This window comes from Pelodiscus sinensis, chromosome 4, assembly GCF_049634645.1.
Source record: "Pelodiscus sinensis isolate JC-2024 chromosome 4, ASM4963464v1, whole genome shotgun sequence".
NCBI lineage: Eukaryota > Metazoa > Chordata > Testudines > Trionychidae > Pelodiscus > Pelodiscus sinensis.
In genome coordinates this window covers 101308053-101322931 of record NC_134714.1, presented here as the reverse complement: position 1 = coordinate 101322931, position 14879 = coordinate 101308053, and the positions used below count along the sequence as shown (strand labels likewise).

At 46.9% G+C, this 14879-nt stretch overlaps 1 protein-coding gene across 1 annotated transcript in view; it reads right to left on the bottom strand.

Annotated features, from left to right (window-relative positions):
* The window catches only part of BTBD10 (BTB domain containing 10), a 50007-nt gene extending 37434 nt beyond the window's left edge, over window positions 1-12573 (bottom strand). The window contains exon 1 of the mRNA XM_014568881.3: window positions 12416-12573. The gene's annotated coding sequence lies outside the window, so the exon portion shown is untranslated. The remainder of the gene's footprint in view (window positions 1-12415) is intronic.
* Between the last annotated feature and the right edge of the window lie 2306 nt (window positions 12574-14879).

The following is a 14879-nucleotide window of genomic DNA, read 5'->3' as shown; positions in this document are numbered from 1 at the left end:
GACATCCATCTCTCTTTAGGGCTCCCACAAGCAACTCTTTTAAAGCACCCATGACACTTCTGCTTTGTGGTGCAACAAGCTTTTCCCCTTACAGAGATAGGTACACACCAAGGATGGAGTATCACCATATTACTCAGGGCTTCAGATCCACTTCACTTGAAAATACTATCCGTGGAAGTACCTACAAAGAGCCTTTTCAAGTAGTGGGGAATATTTTCTGGAGGTGGATTTACACTGAACTCCTATCTTCAGTTAGTCAGGTTATCCAGCATTCTGCAACATCCTCCATGAAAAACTGCTTGTTGCCTTTCTTTGTACTTTTGGCTCCTCCTCCATTTCCTAACCCAGTCATTACGATGTGTTTAAAAAAAACCCACCACCCACACACCACAATTCAAAGAGGCAATGATTTCCACACAGAGGAAGTGTCTTAGGGCAGGTCTATCCTACAGAATTACTTTGGTAAAACATCATTCAAGAAGCCTTATATCTGCTATATATTTGACTTTGTGAGTGTGCAAGTCTGTTCTAAACAGCAAGAGCGAAGACCACCAAATTTCACATGCAGCTTCCTCTTATAACTTAAAGGTAAAGATTTTCAGGGGAGGGGAGAAGCTTTAGCTCCCTGATGCATACGTGGATGTATAAAGCCATAGTGACAGAATCATGAGGCAGGTGAAAAGGGCTGGCTGGGGATGCCCAATCACACCTGGGATTCCCCAGCCCTGAGCCTCCCTCCTCCAACCTTGAGGGACAGCAGGAGGAGCTGCAGCTACCCCTCTCCCCCATTCATACAGGAATATTGTTAGCTGTTCCCATTCATCAGGGAGTATGGGGAAGTGCACAGTTTGCTCCATTCTTCAATCTGGCATGAGAGTGTATGTGGGGGGGGGGGGGGGGGGGGAGACACAAACCTGGACCTGCCTCAGCAAGGGGACATGCATCCCTCCCCCCAGCTGTGCCCACAGAGAAAAGCCTTCATACTGAACCCCTCATCCTCAGCTCACCCCAGAGTCCTGATGGAAATGAAGAAAAACAAATTAATTGAGATAAAGACCTAAGAAATGCCTGGTAAATATTCTAGTACCTTTAAAAGCATGATAGGGTTGACTTATCAGCCTTAGCAGATGGCACTTTGAGGGCAGACAAGACAAAGACAATATGACACCCATTAAGGATGTAAAATCCTGGTTAACCACTAGCTGGAATACTGCTCCCATCACCCTTCCCCACACTTGGGGGCTGCCGGCTCCTCTGCATTCGGGGGCTGGGAACAAGAGCTGGCAGTTCAGTGTGGGGTGGCTAGCTCCTGCTCCTAGTCTAACCCTTTACCCATGGCGGGCTCCAGGCAGTGGGCTACTCTTATATATCCGTTAGCAGTACCAAGTAAGCATCTCCTGGTTACCTGTTCACATCCCTAAAGCCCACCCAAGGCCTTTGTATACTGCTGCTGGTAACTAGACATTTAAAAAAACTCCACACAGTTTAGTCTGATATTCTAATAAAAATTTCCCACAAATTTAATTAGAACAACATACTTAAGAGTCAAGAAAATCCAATAAGAAAAAGCACAGCAGCCAGCCAGCAGAAAATGTGATGAAAAACATCTTGGAAACTGATGACTAATCACTTTCTTTAGCACATTAAATCAGAGGTGAAAAAAAATAATCGGTCTGAATTTTCAAGTTATTCATTACAGAAACTGAATTTATAGATAGGAAAGGTTTCCCTTGCAATAAGAAACAGGTTAAATTAAAGGTAACATAAGACTGGCCGTAACGGGTCAGACCAAAGGTCCATCTAGACAGTATCCTGTCTGACGACACTGGCCCCAATACCAGATGCCCCAGAGTGAGCGAACAGAACAGGGAATCTTCAAGCAATCCCTCCCCCGTTACCCATTCTCAGCCTCTGGCAGAGAATAATGACACTATTCCTACCTAACCTTGCTAATAGTCCAGGAATGTATTTAGTTTTCTTGAACCCTGTTAAAATCCTGGTATTCACAACCTCCCATGGCAAAGAGTTCCACAGGCCAATGGTGAGCTGAGTGAAGAAAAATGTCCTTTTGTTTGTTTTAAACCTGCTACCTATAAATTTCATTTGGTGACCCCTAGTTCTTATGTTATGGGAACAACTTTTTTCTTATTCACTTTTTCGACAGTCATGATTTTAATAGACCTCTGTCAAAGCTCCCCTTAGAATAGAAGAGACTAAGTTGAAGAGTCCCAGTCTTTCATCTCTCTTATATGGGACCCATTCAATATCCCTAATCATTTTTGTTGACCTTTTCTGAACCTTTTCTAATGCCAATATATCTTTGAGATGAGGCAACCACATCCGTACGGATGTAGAATCCTGTAGCAGGGTCAGTCCCATTCCTGGGTCCCAGACCCCTGGTTAGTCCACCGCCCCACAGTCCAGGTATTGCGGATTGGGCCCTGCCTTTACCAGGGTGGGCCTTCTGTTCTCCAGCTAAAAGAGTGTGGGGCAGATGTACCTAGGATAGCATGGGTTAGGAAACCAGTCCTCCCCTAATAGCCCACAGATGGAGTTTCAGGCTTCTTGGGGAAGGGAGTCCCAACACTCCTTATTGGAGCCTCTCCCCTTCCCTGCCCTTATTGGCAATGATAATGTTGCCTTGATCAGCTTCTCTGACTCTCCTTATCAGTCACAAGTTTCTCTCCACCTCCACTCTCCAAACTCCCCTTCCTCTGCTCTGCCCTCCCCCACAGGAAAGGCTTTTAAAGGGGTCCCTTGGCAGCCAGAAATCAGCTCAGCTGGCCCTTAATTGATTTATAGCAGCCTTGTTTCAGCTGTTCCTAATTAACCCGGGGTCTTGCTGTTTTTCAGAGCAGTCTCTCTCCCCCTCTAATCAAGCCCTCTAGCCTCCTCTATCATAAATGAAACAAAAAACAGGACTATGTAGCACTTTAAAGACTAACAAGATGGTTTATTAGGAGATGAGCTTTCGTGGGCCAGACCCACTTCCTCAGATCAAATAGTGGAAGAAAACCATATACTGTATACCAAAGGATACAATTTTAAAAAAATGAACACATATGAAAAGGACAAATCAAATTTCAGAACAGAAGGGAGATGGGGGGGGGGGGGATAAATGTCTGAGAGCTAATTATATTAGAGGTGATAATTGGGGAAGTTATCTTTGTAATGGGTAAGATAATTAGAATCTTTATTTAAACTTAGGTGTAAAGTGTCGAATTTTCAGAGGATTCTCTTTCAAGTACAGTCTTAAAAGGCCTTTGAAGCAGGATGCAGGTAATCAAGTCGTTGAGACAATGTCCTTTCTGGTTGAAATGGTAAGAAACTGTTTTTTCTTTGTGATCCTGTCTAATATCTGTATTGTGGGCATTGATCCTTTGGCGAAGTGTCTGAGACGTTTGTCCACTTTACACCTAAATTTGAATAAAGACTAATTATCTTACCCATTACAAAGATAGCTTCCCCAATTATCACCTCTAATATCATTAGCTCACAGACATTTACATCCCCCCCCCCATTCCCCTTCTGTTCTGAAGTTTGATTTGTCCTTTTCATGTGTGTTCATTTTTTTTAATTGTATCCTTTGATATACAGTATATGGTTGTGACAAATTTCTTCCACTATTTGATCTGAGCAAGTGGGTCTGGCCCACGAAAGCTCATCACCTAATAAACCATCTTGTTAGTCTTTAAGTGCTATGTAGTCCTCTTTTTTGTTTCAGCTACACCAGACTAATACGGCTACATTTCTATCACTATCATAAATGGTTTTATACAGAGACAATAAGATGTTCTCTGTCTTATTCTCTATTCGTTTAATGATTCCTAACAGTGTGCAGCGGCAGTCAAAAAAGCAAACAAACAAGAGTTGATGTTTTCAGAGAACTATCCACAATGACTCCAAGATCTCTCAAGTAGTTGTTGCTGAATTAGTCTCCAGCATATTATGGGTATAGATTATTTTTTTCAAATGTGCATTACTTTACATTTATCAACATTAAATTTCATTTACTATTTTGTTGCTCAGTGACTTAGTTTTGTGGATTTTTTGAAGCTCTTCTCAGTCTGCTTTGGTCTTAACTATCTTGAACAGTTTAGTATCATATGCAAATTTTGCTACCTCACTTGTCACCCCTTTCTCCAGATCATTTATTAATAGGTTGAATAGGACTGTTCCCAGGAGAGACCCTTGGGGGATACCACTAGTTACTCCATTCTGAAAACTTACCATTTATTCTTACCCTTTGTTTCCTACCTTTTAATCAGTTTTCAATCCATGAAAGGCCCTTCTTTCTTGCCCCATGATGACTTACTTTACTTAAGAGCCTTTGGTGAAACAGCCTGTCAAAGGCTCTCTGGAAATCTAAGTACACTTTATCTACAGGATCCTCCTTGTCCACATGTTTGTTGACCCCCTCAAAGAATTCTAGTAGATTAGCAGGGCATTATTTCCCTTTACAGAAACCATGTTGACTTTTCCCCAAAAAATTATGTTCAGCTATGAGTGACACAGTTTTATTCTTTACTATATTTTCAACTAATTTGCCTGGTAGTGATGTTATACTTACCAGTCTAATTGCCAGGATCACCTTTAAAGCCCTTTTTAAATATTGGCATCATGTTAACTATCATTGGGTCCAGAAGCTGATTTAAAGGATAGGTTACAAACCACAGTTAATAGTTCTGCAATTTTACATTTGAGCTCTTTCAGAAGTCTTGGGTGAATGTCATCTGGTCCCAATGATTTGTTACTGTTAAGTTTATCAATTTGTTTCAAAACCTCCTCTAATGACACTTCAATTAGGAACAGTTCCTCACATTTGTCACCGAAAAAGAATGTCTCAGGTTTGGGAATCTCCCCAATATCCTCAGCCGTGAAGACTAAAGCAAAGAATTCATTTAGCTTCTCCGCTATGACTTTATCGTCTATGACTCCCCCCCCCCCCCCCCAACTTAATTTGACAGAGTTTATGTTCCTATTTTCCTCACTAGGATTTAATAATCACTTGTAAATGCCTTTTTATCTCTCTGCTTCTTTTACTAGGTTGTTAAGCCATGGTGGTGCTTTTTTGGTTCTCTTACTGTGTTTTTTAATTTGAGGTATACATTTAAGTTGGGCCTCTATTATGGTGTCTTGGAATCCATGCAGCTTGCAGGAATTTTACTTTTGTCACTGTACCTTTTAATTTCTGTTTAACAAATCTCATTTTTGTGTAGTTCCTCTTTCTGAAATTAAATGTCAGAGCGTGAGCTGGTGAGGTGTTTTCCTCACCACAGGGATGTTACATTTTATTACGTTATGGTCACTATTTCCAAACAGTCCAGTTATATATACCCTTTGGACAAAATTCAGTGCCCCACTTAGGACTAAATCAAGAACTGCCTCTTCTCTTGTGGGTTCCAGAACCAGCTGCTTCAAGAAGCAGTCATTTAAGGTATCAAGAAATTTTATCTCTACATCCTGTCCTGTGGTGACATGTCAATATGGGAATAGTTGAAGTCTCCCATTGTTATTGAGGTTTTTTTTTTTATTTTGATAGCCTCACTAGTCTCCTGTAGCATTTCATAGTCACTATCACTATCCTGGTCAGGTGGTCGACAATATATCCCTACCGCTTTATTCTTGAGTGGATTAAACAGTTATAAAATTGTAAGAGTCAATCAAGTTACAGATTCATTCATCACCTATAAACATGTCTCATCCATCACCATATTCCGTATTAACTCAGATGTCCCCAATCTGCAGTGACAACTGGGAGCGCAGTAAGGCTCTTACAGGCAAGAAATGTGAAAAATTAAGATAGATTGAGAAATGAGACAGAACTCAGAAGTACCCTGGTCCGATTACACTGGTCTACAATTTTCTAGAAGTCGTCTGCTTCAGAGATAAAATGTACTATTTATTACGTATTTTAACGTGCTGAATTCAAATATGACAATTAAAACAACTGATTGGCTACTGTTTCCAAGATATTTAAGTTTTTATATTTTACGTCAATGTATATTGTGTAGATAATAGAGTTTTAATCATAAATTGTAAACCTAGGTCTTTTCATGTGTTTATGGTTGCTTTACATGATAATATTTCACCTGTCCTGTTTATGTAACACTTTAAAAATCAGCAAAAAGGGTTATATAAATAAAATTTATTATGAAACAAAAGGCAAAACACTATTATGTACATAGTTTAGTCCTATTCAGTGTCTACTCGGCTCCAATGACTGTTGGAGTGGCCAATCTATCTTGATGTAGTGGGAATCTCTTGCACAACTATCCCATTTGCAGAGAAAACAGCAGTAATTTGTGTATCCAGTCTGCAGACCAAGGAAGAGAGCAACAACCTTCAAATCGCCACAAAGCTGCCACTGATATTGGTCATAGTTTATGAACCTCAAAAGTTGTTTCATGTTGTCATAGGTTTCCTTCATATGGACTGCATGACCAACTGGAATTGATGGCAAAACATTGCTATTATGCAGCAAAACATCCATGACTTCTAGGAATAACATGATGCAATACCAGCTTCAGATTGCATCATTCATTGTTTTGCCTAAAAAGCAAGTACTGTCCAAACCCAGTCAGATTTATTCATAGATCCAGTCTAAGATGTATTTTAGTCATTTCTGGTTTAAATTGAGATCCCTTCCCTTTATAACTCACTTATCCTCCGCCATTCGCAAGTCAAGGGATGTTTAGACTGACCCAATAGCATATCTTGAAAACTAGAGCCAATCAACAATTTTAAGCATCATTTTCGTTCTCAGTGACCCAGAATTAGTAAAGTTTGACTACATTTATTTCAGAAGCATTTTGGCTGTAGAGCAGTGTTATCAACCTTTCACACAAAAACTTGCAAATAGCTCCAGATCATGTAATGTCTTTTTACACTTAGGAAAAACGGAATAAAAACCTATATTAAAAATGCTAAGATTGCATGATTACACATGAATCGGGAAATGTCCATTTATTTGTCCATGCAACCTTCACTTCACTCCCTTGTTAAGATGGATTAGAATGCAGTCTAATTACATTACTACCACATGAAATGTCTCAAAACATTTTTTCTCTAAAATGATGTAAAGTATATCCTATTAAATGGACATGAATGAAGCCTACGTGTCGATTCTCCACAACCAGCTAGTCCTTAGTAAGGCCTTAAGTTTGTGTCCTAGAAAGCTACCACCACAACATCTATATACATTTTAGGGTCTTCTTTTGCAAAGGTCAAGTAAGGTACAAGCTGTACTGAATTGACTGGTCATTCAAAATAACATAATTAGTACTTTTGCTCAGTTTTGGGCTAAGCACACTTGTTTTCTAGTAATTCAACCTTTTGCCTCATCCAACGCTACTTTTCATATATTTCGGTGCCTCATTTAAAAATGTTTGTCTCTTTACCACAATACAAATTATGTATTGGTCTGTAATATTGTCATCTGAATCAAGCCAATTTCTTGTTCATATTTCCCCCCAAAACTGCCTATATTATGCAGTGGTCAAATTTAGTTTGGATTCTTTCCCTTCAATCGGTTTGGCGTGTTACGTAGATTTATAACTTTTAGAGCACTTAGCACTACAACATTATCTTAACTCACTATATTTTTAAAAAGTTTTTCCATCTCATCATGTCACTCTGGCATCCCACATGCTCTGCACTCCCCTGGCCCAGACACTGTTTAGGGACCCACAAAGCCACCTGGAAGCCCAGCCTGGGCAGATTCCACCTCCCGAAAGGCTGCGGCCAGGGCTGGGAGTGCAGGACCCTTGGGAGGCGCAATTTGTCCAGGACAGGCTGCCTTACCATCCCCAAACAGTGTCCAGGGCAGGGAGCGATTCCATCCCAGGGCTGGGTGCTGCTCCGGATCAGCCTGCCACAGGAAATGGGGCTGCAGCAGTGCTGTCAGCATTGCTCAGAGGAGAAAACCCAGGTAGAGGCTCCAGGGCAGCTGAGGGCCTTGCAAGAGGTGCTGTGCATGAGCAGCCCACGGGGCGGGCTGAGCTTTGGTTTGCTGCCCAGTGATGGGGCCACAAGGCCCTGCTCCTCTCAGGTGGGGGCGCTCAGTGCTCCAGTCCAGGGAGCTTCTTCAGCTGATGTGAGGACTATTTTATTGGCAGATGGGGTAGGAGTGGGACGGGTGTGGGGTGGGAGACTGGCTAGTGACTGAAGGGCACAAGCTGGCGAGATGGGCCAAGCACGTTCGGACAGAGGGGCCCCTCCGGGGTATGGTGGGAGAGAGAGGAGAAGGGTGAGTAACTTGGGGCCATGGAGAGCGCAGATCGGCTCAGTACAAGATTAAAAGACTGGTGAGAGCCCCCTCCTCTCAGCAGCGCGCATGCTTCTCTGCAAGTCACCTCTGGTGCGGAGTCTTGGGGCTTTCTCCTCTCCCCTGCAGAAAGCCAGTGCTTTTTTTTCTTGGGGTCTGGGAGGGTCCAGACTAGAACACCAGGCATGTGGCGAGCCCAAGACACCTAGCCCGAGCAACCAGAGGCAGCAGTTCACTCCGAGTCCCCAAGAGTCAGGACCCCCAGCACAGCGGGGAGCCGCTACTGCCGCCTCCTGGCACAGACCTGGCCCTCCTCTGGCGGCCAGAAGGGTCCGAGAAGCTGGGGGGCAGGCTGGGGAGGAGGATAGGGGGCCAAGAAGGCCAGGGCTCGTTGTAGCCGGGGGGGGGGGGGGGGGGAAACAGAGGCGTGCATCAAGAGGTCAAGGGAGGTTGGGGAGGGGTCCAAGAGGCCAGGGCTGTGGCCGGGGGGAGGGGGGACAGCGGTTGAGAGGCCAGAGGTGGAGCAGACCCCCAATCCTCCTCAGCAGCCAAGGGGCCAAGAGGCCAGGGCTGGTGGGATGAGAGCCGGGCTTGCTTACCCCAAAAGACAGGGAGGTTGGCGAGCGTAGCAAGCAGAGGGCACCACCCCCTAGTTTATCTTAAACAAGACAGTTGCTTGAACTTTGCTCTATTTGAGACACATTGGTACTCAAGTGTATTAATTCAACTGTTTTACCAGATGCATATTTGACTGAAATACAATTATGCCAATTGCATGTCTTCGATATCTCCTAATGTAATATTAAACTTTTAAACTTGCAAATTTAAACTGATACAGCAATAGCCCATTACCGAGGGAAGAAGGTTTAACCATAAGAAATGGAATACAGCATTCGGGTCTTATGAATTGTATTTCTAGCTCAACTGTTGAATCACTTCATTAAATGATTATCAACTCACAACTGAGTAGTCTTCCTACCAGTAAAATGCGTAGTCTAACACTAACCTGACCAAAACGTTGTGAGATAATTAATGTTTAATAAGGGCTCAAATCCTAGGACAGACACGTGAAGAGAAACCTTGTTAGAAAAATATGTTTCTTACTCAAGCTAATGTCTCATTTAGCTTCTATTTTGAATACAACATGCTGAAAAATAAATGTTTTCCATGAACTGTCTTCAAATGGAGTAAAAGAACCCCATCATAGTAGTCCTGTAGCACCTTAGACACTAACAAAAATACACATATAGGTTTTGCCCATGAAAGCTGTTACTTAAATTATATCTAATTTGTTAGTCTCCATGGTGCTACAGGACTACTCTTTTTTTCAAGTTACAGACTAACACTGCTACCCTCAGACTTCCAAATTGAGTATTTACAAAGCATCTCAAGTAGAAAAAAAAATCTGAATTTAGGTAAAGGACTCTTTTAGAACTCAAAAGCAATCAAGTTTGCTAAACAAAGTAGAGCTATGAAGAGTGAAAAAAATCATGTAAACAAATATTAATTCATCCCCATGAGCAAGCTACAAATACAGTAAGAATGCTATTACACAGATCTGAATTGCCAGTTCATTATAATAATTTCTAGGGAAAAAAAACTGTCTGGTATCCATCCCTACTATTCGGTTATCTATGTAGCAAGCTACCAATGAACTGAATTCATAATTCACTTGACTTGGAAAAGACTAAGAAAAACAACAAATACAAATTAAGATTAGAGAGGCTGATAATTGATTCAAAAAATTACTTACAAGTGACATTTTTAAATGTAGTTGTATTTAAAAAAAAAGAGAGGGAGAACTCCCACATTCATGACAAGATTTGCCACAACCAAATACACAGGTCTCAACAAATACACTTGCCCGCAGCGAGTAGACTTTGCCAGCTGGCGAGTGCAGGGGCGGACTGGCCCAGTGGGCTGTTGTAACGGGCTGGCTGAAGCCCACACTACGGGAGGCGCGTCCCCATCCAATCCGCCAACCAGCGGAGGAGCAGAGCGCTGCCAGGGAGGGGGAACTGCGGCAATTCTCAGCGCCAGGCTGCCTGTGTGCAGCTGCAGCGGAGAAGGGAGAGCACCGGCAGACAATAGGACGTTGGCATGATGTGGCCCCGCTGATTTTAAAGGGCCGTGGTAGCTCGGCTCTGGCTGCATGTCCCCGGCAGGTGACTGCAGCGTGCGGCAGAGCCAGGCCCCTGTTTTTTTAATGAGATATGATTGGGGGGGAGGCGGGGAGAGAGGAATTCAGGAGCCCTGAAGGACTCCCACTGAATGTTGGGAGCAGTGATGAACAGTATTCTGTGAATGAAACACTGAAGAAGCAGTCTCAGTAAGAGGAGAGCCAGAGAAGACAGACATTGCAAGCCAAAGATTTTAAAAGCATGAATAATGATGTCAAAGTCAGTCAATATAAGAACATAAGAACAGCCGTACTGAGTCAGACCAAGGGTCCATCTAGCCCAGTATCCTGTCTGCCAACAGTGGCCAGCACCAGGTGCCCCAGAAAGGGTGGACCGAAGACAATGACCAAGCGATTTGTCTCCTACCATCCCTCTCCAGCCTCTGACAAACAGAGGCCAAGGACACCATTTTATCTCCTGGCTAATAGCCTTTTATGGACCTAACCTCCATGAAATTATCTAGCTTCTCTTTAAACTCTATTATAGTGCTAGCCTTCACAGCCTCCTCTGGCAAGGAGTTCCACAGGTTGACCACACGCTGTGTGAAGAAGAACTTTCTTTTATTAGTTTTAAACCTGCTACCCATTAATTTCATTTGGTGTCCTCTAGTTCTTTTATTTAGGGAACTAATAAATAACTTTTCTTTACCTGCCCTCTCCACACCACTCATGACTTTATATACCTCTATCATATCCCCCCTCAGTCTCCTCTTTTCTATGTAAGAGTGAGGAAGATAAGAGTATCTGTTTGTGAAATTTGATGAGCAGTAGTTAGGTGAGTGAAGTGGGCATTTCCAACACTGGGGACGAGGCGGAAAGAACTCCAGACAGATGCTGGATTACATTCAATGAGCGCTAAAGGGAGGAAAGAGATAGAGTGACAGCTAGAAAAGTTAGTGGGGTCACCAGGAGGGTTTTGTAAGATAACCAATAATTGAATAAACACATAACCACATCAAATCTTAGTGGTTACTTGATAATCTCCAGGGCGGGACCAGCAACCAGTACACTCCTGGCCCCACTCCCAGGGAGCTCCATGCTACCCCTGTCCATGTATAGAGGCTCTGCCGGCATCCCATAGAGCAGCTCCTGCCGGGGGGAGGGGGGGGGGGGCTGAGCTCCCTTTGGGGAAAGGGTGTGCTGGCATCCCATCTTACTCCCAGGGAGACAGGGATGAATATCAGCTCCTTGGGAGCAAGCACACACCAACAGTAGACTTATAAAATGGCTCCTGACAAGTACTGGCTCCCCCCTGCTGACCCCACTCCCAGGGAGCTGGATGCTGCCCTGTGCTTCAGGCTCTGATACAGTCACCATTATATGTCTCACAGCAGGGTTTTTCACCCATGGTCCATAGACCCCAGTGGCAGGTCAGATAATGTTTAAGGTTTCCAAACAGGTCCACACCTACACTTGAAATGAAGGGGTCGGCAAATGTTGAAAACCACTCTTTTATAATAAAAAAATAGGATTTTAGATTACACTGAGAGACTGACCATTTCAACATCACCAAAAACAAGTTTCTCATCCAAAAGAATCAGGAGCAGACTCCAGTCTTAACAGCAGCTCACTGGTTTACCACCTAGCCATCAGTGAGAGTAGTTAGCGCACTGTGGTGCTGAGCAGCCCCAAAGCCAAGTGCACAGAAGACTGTAGTCAAAGGACCGTTTCAAGGGACACTGGTCTCCGCTGCGCTGTGGAGTGCAGAACTGACACCCCAGGGGCCAGGGCCCTTTCCCCCCCCGAGAGGAGATGCAATCCGGACACGTGACAGAAAATCTCCCTCAGCACAGGGCCTCTGCAGCCACCCCACCCCGCGCCGCGAGCGGGACTGGACAACCGACCGCCCGGCCCGTCGCGCAGAGGCGGTTACGGAGCACGGGTCGCGCCGCTGCCGGCGCGAGGGGAAACGGGCTCCGAGCGGGGCTCTTACCGCCCCGCCCCCGCCGAGGGTTTGGCCGACACCTCACCTGCCCCGCCAGGCTTCAGGACTCCAGCCGGCCGCTACCGCACCGCACAGGCCGCTCAGCCTCAGCCTCGGCCTCTCAAGGTCCTCTCGCGAGAGCAGAGAGCGCGAGGGAGTATCGCGAGAGTAGCGCAGGATGAGATGTGGGTGGGGTCACCTCCGGCCGGAAGTGAGGCGGTGGTGCCGCGGGATGAAACCGAAAGCGAGGCTGAAGCGCGGGTGGAAGCGAGTCTGTCTCTAGCGTCAGTGATGCTCGTGCCTTGGTCCCCATGGTGTCCTGGGGCGGTGCCCAGAGCCGTGCGCAGCCGCAGTGGGATGGGCGGGCAGGAGATGGGGCTGGTTTGTGCGTTGGTAGATTGACAGGCGGGAGCTGCCCCCTCAGCCCGGCCAGAGCCCAGGCGGCTGCGCAGCGCCCCCGCGTGTGGCGGGGTGAGAGGGGCTGGGACGGGCCTCGGCGGCGCGATGTGCTTGAGAGCGACGCTGCCTGGTTGCCCCCCTCCCGGCCCCTCCGCTACCGCTCATGGAAAGGCGGCGGCGGGAGCCGGGACCCGAGGGGAGCGGACTGGCTCCTCCCGCCCCCCCCCCCCAGCGCCGTGCAGAGATCGCAAGTGGGGGGAAAAGTGGCTGCAAGCACCCCCCCCCCCCCCGCGTGGTGGATACGTGTTTCCCCAGATACAACGAGAGACAAAGAGATTTATTGGCGCATGAGCTCTGGTGGGCAAAGACCCACTTGGTTAGATACCTGACGTGGGTCTGCGCCCAGGAGAGCTCATGCGCCAATAAATCTGTTATTCTATAGGTGTCACAGGACTTCCCGTTTAGGCAGATTCACACTAAGGCTATGTCTACACTGGCATGATTTTCCGGAAATGCTTTTAACGGAAAAGTTTCCCGTTAAAAGCATTTTTGGAAAAGAGCGTCTAGGTTGGCACAGATGCTTTTCCGCAAAAGCACTTTTGCCCGAAGGGGAGCAGCATAGTAGGAAGTCAGTGCTTTTGCGGAAATTCAAGCGGCCAGTGTAGACAGCTGGCAAGATTTTCCAGAAAAGCGGCTGATTTTCCAGAAAAACTGGCCAGTCTAGACACAGCCTAACCTCTCTGATTCACAGACAGAGGCGTTCAACAACCTCAGTGCCGGTACCTCAGCGCGGCTGCGAGGTCACTCTGCTTCTCCCTCCCTCCCGCCCCCACCCGGATATTTGTGAATCTCAGAACAAGAACTCTTTGTTACGAGATGAGGCAAGAGTCTTTCCTTGCAGGCTATACTGAGAGGTTTGTGCTGGACAAATGGTTTTTCATCACCACTTTTTCCATATTTACATATGAGAAACAGACACTTCAAATACCAATGATGGGCAAGTGATACTTGACTCTTCTAATCCATTATACCAGTGGTCCCCAACCTTTTGGGGCTGCCGGGGGCGGGGCCACCCATATGCCGCATGCCCGGTGCCGGCACCACCCATGCACCACACTCCTGGGGCCGGCGCCGTTCCTGTACCACATGCCCAGGGGTGGGGCTGCCCATACACCATGCACCCGGGCTGGCACCGCTCCTGTGTCACACACCCAGGGGCGAGGCTGCCCATACGCCGTGCGCCTGGGGGCGGAACAGCCCATGCGCTGCATGCCTGGGGCCAGCACCGTTCCTGTGCCATGCGCCCAGGAGCCGGCAGCGCCCATGTGCCGCGCACCTGGGGCCAGCGCCACTCCTGTGCCGCATGCCATGGGGCACCGATGCCCATACGCTGCGTGTTCAGGAGCCGGCAGCACCCATGCACCATGCACCCAGGGGCAGGGCCGCCCATGTGCTGCGCGCCCGTGGCTAGTGCCAGCCCTGTGCCACGCACCCGGGGCCGGCGCAGCCCCTGTGCCACGTGCCCGGGGCCGGCGCAGCCCCTGTGCCACGCACCCGGGGCCGGCGCAGCCCCTGTGCCACGCACCCGGGGCCGGCGCAGCCCCTGTGCCACGTGCCCGGGGCCAGCACCACGTCTGTGCCATACTCCCAGGGGCCAGCACCGCCCATAGGACGTGTGCCCAGGGCCGGTACTGCCCTTGCGCCGTGCACCCGGGGGCACGGCTGCCCATACGCTGCGCACCCAGGGGCCGGCACCACCCATTTGCCCGGGGGCAGGGCCGGCCCCTATCACTCAGGTGGCGCACAGAAATGGCCCACGGGCACCATGTTGGGGACCACTGCATTATACCATCGCCATCACATAGCTATCTCTCTGTCTGGCAGGCTGTGTCTACACTGGGCCACTTATTCCGGAAAATCAGCCGCTTTTCCGGAATAAGCTGCGAGCTGTCTACCCTGGTCCTTGAATTTCCGGAAAAGCAACGATGCTCTACTGTACAAAATCAGCCGCTATTCTGGAAAAAACTATTCTGCTCCCGCTTGGGCATAAGTCCTTATTCTGGAACACTGTTCCGGAAAAGGGCCAGTGTAGACGGCCCAGTAGTCTTTTC